We start from the raw sequence: 5000 nt of genomic DNA on the forward strand, positions 1-5000 counted from the left end.
GACGAGATTCAATTTAACGGTGTCTGGCGTTTGTCTGGAGAGAGAAGGAAAGGAAGGTTCCCTTCGTCGAGGGACTTCTTCGCTGTTGCTGGAAATAGAAGGTAAGAAACTTTTCTATCTTTTTACTCGTTTAGTCCTTCGGGGAAAACGTTCCCCATCGTTGAGTTAGTTCGAGGTGAAACTGACTCGAGGAATGATCAAGAGAGAGTTATAAGTAGATCGGAATTGAAGTCATCCTACTGTGCTCAGCTCAGGTCACTAGAATCGTTTACGTTTGGACACAAGTTCAGAGATTTTGAACGAATAACAGAGATGATACAATTTCTGAATGCATAGGCTGTTCAGAGAGGACTAAATCTTGTAATAATGATATATATTTTAGATTATTTCGTGTCGTATCTAATTCATCAAATAACATCCAGCCATAATTAGCAAAAGTGATTGAGACTGGAATCTTGTTGAAGTAGCATAGAGCTAAAAGGAAGAAAACATCAGCATGATTATTAACTATAAATTATAAAGGATATGACAACTCTCTTTAAACATAGATCAGCTTTTATGTAACGAACCTCTATAACGAATTCATTTAGATAGAAGTCGAATCCGTCACTCAAATTTATGGAGTGTTGATTATCAGTCAGTTTAAATCTAAGTGCGACCGCTGTCTTAGAAATATGAGACATTAGTTGGCAGGTAGTCCGGATAACATTGGCTGGCAGATTCATTTTTGTATTAGAGATATCAATTATCTCTCTCTCTCTCTCTCTCTCTCTCTCTCTCTCTCTCTCTCTCTCTCTCTCTCTCTCTCTCTCTCTCTCTGTATGGTGGACCTACTTAACTGATTTTTTTTTTTTTTTTTGTACAAGTATGTGCTATATGATTTCACGTATCCTTCAATTTCTGTTCTCGTACGGATTTCCAATTATGATTTAAAGACTGCATGTTTTTTGCCTGTTTTTGTCCTTTTCACTGCCATATTCATTGAGATTCTTTAGGTGAATTATAGAATTTTTAAAAATATACCCTCATGAAAAAAAGAGATAAATAAAGCAGGAAAATATAGAGCTGGATCAGGACTTTCCCCCACTGAATTGGAACAAGGAGAAAAAAAGATTATGGAAGAGGGTAGAAGGTAGACGAAGGAAAGGGTTGGAGTAAATGTGAGGGAAGGCATAGAGAATAGAAGCATTAGCAGCTATAGTTACATAATGTTGCACAGGAAAATAAATTTTTAATGTGAGAAATTGCTCCAGAAAAAAAATGCTTCCTTCAGTGTACAGAAGGATTTTCACTTTATGCCTGAGATAAAGACAAGTAACTAATTATTTGCATAATACTATCCCAGGGAGAACTAAGGTAGAGACTGACTATTGAAGAATACTGTTACTTGATCTTTAAACATCAAGACTGAAAAGGTACCAGGGAAAGAAACTATACTCAATTTTTTTCATCTGTCCATCCGCCTGTGGTGTTTTTGTATGGTAACACTGCGTTCCGGGCTTTAGATAGTTACGCTATTTGTAAATTTTAAGTAAATAAAAGGATATCTGGGTATACATTTGCAACTGAAAAGCGTTTTAATAATTTACTGTATGCGAATTACACCGTTAATATTCGAAATGGGATATTATTATAATCGTTGAATGTAAGCTGAATGTAACTATTTAAAGCCCGGGACGCAGTGTTACCATACAAAAACACCACAGGCGGATGGACAGATGAAAAAAAATAGGGTATAGTTTCTTTCCCTGGTACCTTTTCAGTCTTGATGTTTAAAGTCTTCAATGAGAAATATAGAACACGGTATAAAAACCACAACGCGAAAATTATTAGCTGTAACATTTTTTGAAGAGTGGAACAATGCAGGTGTGAGCGTGTGTGCGTGTATGTATGGACAACACACCACCACCGGCCCCCCCCAAAAAAAAACCGCCGCCCCCCCCCCCCCCCCCCCCCACCCCCCCCCCCCCCCCCCCCCCCCCCCCCCCCACCACCCCCCCCACCCCCCCCCCACCCCCCCACCACAGGCCCCCTAGCACCCATAGCCAATTCACTAATCATACTTCAAATCTGTCTGCGTTCAAAGGCCACAAAATCTAGATTTACATATAACGGCTCCGGCTAGTTGACCCCATTCCACAAAGGGCCAGACGAAACACTTTTCTACGGAAATGGCACCATTATTTTCCATACCATTCAAACGTGGAATGTAAATACGATTCTATTTACTATACCTGCTGGAAATCATAATGGGTCTGACATAGCGGGTCATAATGATTTATTTGTATTATATAACATTTATTGATTCATTTATTATTTATTTATTCGTCTATTTGTATATTTTTCAATTACTTTCATTTACTTATTGATGTTTCTATATATCTATTTGTTTATTTCAACATTGTAATCTTTATTAATTTATTATCTTTTTTATTTATTCATTTGATTATTTAAATATTTCAAAAATTTATTTGTTTATTTATTTACGTTTTTATTTATATATTTATTTGCCTGCTAATTTTAAGACTTAGATATTTATTTTTTTTATTTATATATTCAAGTATTTGTTTATTTAAATATTCATTTATTTGTATATTTATATATTTATTTATTTATTCATTTATCTTGACATAAAATACTTCTATTCCGTTGTCCTCTATTTTATGGAAAATTCTTTGCATCGTCTGTTGGGCAAATGCCCATTAATATTAACATGTAAATTGATGTTAAATATAATATTTTACTGAAATGTAAGTTCAAAAGTTAAATATGTCCATTGGGGATTCAAACCAAATCTATTTTGGCCAATTGTTTATTCGGTTTATTTTGCAAATGAATATTACAATGTTTTTCGCCCTATTTCTTCGTCAGTCATTATACCTAAAATTATATGTTGTGTGTTTGTAATGAATATATGGTTTTTGCATACATGTATGATATAAGTGTGTGATTATGTATTAGTATGCCGTATAGCGTATGCCGTGACTCTGATCATAACAGTTTAGATACACACTACTGTCTAAATTAATATTTTTATGCGTGTTTGTGAATCTGACTGTAAGGAGAATAGCTTTATCTTCATTATTATTTTTTTTTCTTTCTATCATAGTCATCCTATTTAACTGGTTAGTTTTTATAGTGTGGGGTTCCGAGTTGCATCCTGCCTCCTTTGAAGTCCATCACTTTTCTTATTATGTGCGCTGTTTCCAGGAGCACTCTTTTCTGCATGAGTCCTGGAGCTACATACTTCAGTTATTATAATGATTATTATTATTATTATTATTATTATTATTATTATTATTATTATTATTATTATTATTATTATTATTATTATTATTATTATTATTATTATTCGATCGAATTGGTCAAACAAGCTTAAAACCGGCCCTGCACGTAAGAACAAGAAGAAGGCATCTTAGAGATTCGCCACCCGAACAATTTGAAGAAAAGTTCCCGAAAGAAATAGCTCGAAAATCGAGCCACTTTCTTCGCCGAATGGAGAATCTGATCTCTTCTCCAATTACGGGGTTCGAGTGAAGGTGAATTCACCTGTTCTAATGACAAGGAAGCGCAGGTTATGCTGGGTTCAATCCCCCGGGTAAATAGTGGCTGGAGGCGTGAGGATGAGGTTGAATTGCGAATGATTACTAACCTCAGGGGAGGTCGTATCACTAGAGCTGGGCCATTTGAAGTGCCGCTAAACGTAGCGGGGTGAGGGGAAGGGGGCGGAATTTCGGGTAAATAACAGCTGAAATCGGATCTAAGTGTTATTGGAGGATAGCATGAAAAGTGATCCTACTTGAACTGGAAATGTAATGGGGCAGTGATAACATGATCGGTTTTTGAAATTGGTCAGCAATCGTCTATTAGTAGGAATGAAGAGAGAGAGAGAGAGAGAGAGAGAGAGAGAGATGAGGGTGGGGGAGTTATTCCATAGACAAGCTATTATCTGTGAGTAGGAATGAAGAGAGAGAGCGAGAATGGAGTTATTCCACAGACAAGCAATTATCTATGAGTAGGAATCAAGAAAGAGAGATAGAGAGAGAGAAGAGAGAGAGAGAGAGAGAGAGAGAGAGAGAGAGAGAGAGAATAGGTGTACATGTATGGAATGTAAATGATAGGTGTACATATATGGAATGTAAAGGTATTATCGACATTTATGATAATAAGTAATAATAGGTTTATCTTAATTTAACCTCAACCTAGTGATAAAACCTTGAGTTAACCCCATTTTAGTGGTAATATCCTAATTTAACCTCATTCCAGTTGTGAAATCTTAATTCAACCTTATTTTAGGGGTAAAACCTCAATTTAACCTCATTCTAGTGGTAAAACGTTAATTTAACCTCATTGTAGTGGTAAAATCTTAATTTAACCTCATTGTAGTGGTAAAACATTAATTTAACCTAATTCTAGTGGTAATATCTTAATTTCTCTCCGTTTACACTTGCTAGCGCCCAACACCTGTTCCAATATTTTTTTTCTTTATCGGGTCGGAATCTCGAATGTCTTCTTTTCTTACGATTTCTTCGAAAATTTGCCTGCATTGGCCCACCTTGCACCGTCAACGGAAGCCTGAGCAGTTATCTGGAGCTTCAGTTGATCCTCAAGGTACTTTAGTCCAGCCTCTTGCTGTCTCGGTCGCTCAGTCCTTGAACCCTCAGAGTATATCTTAGTGGCGTTTCCACTCTCGGACGAAAAGAGGAAGACATTGTAGGAGAATTCTCGTTAGTTTTCTGTAAAGGAAAGAAAGCTAGTGTGGTGGCTTTGTCTGTCCGTCCACACTTTTTTTCGGTCAGCCGTCAGATCTTAAAAACTGCAGAGGCTAGAAGGCTGCAATTGGTATGTTGATCATCCACCCTACAATCATCAAACATACAAACTGCAGCCCTCTAGCCTCAGTAGTTTTAATTTTATTTCCAGTTCTGTCCGTATATATTTATCTTTAAATATGTTACATATACGTAACTGTGGATTTGTTTCTCTATGGTTCATTTGAA

The sequence above is a fragment of the Macrobrachium nipponense genome, chromosome 23 (assembly GCF_015104395.2).
Source record: "Macrobrachium nipponense isolate FS-2020 chromosome 23, ASM1510439v2, whole genome shotgun sequence".
Classification (NCBI taxonomy): domain Eukaryota; kingdom Metazoa; phylum Arthropoda; class Malacostraca; order Decapoda; family Palaemonidae; genus Macrobrachium; species Macrobrachium nipponense.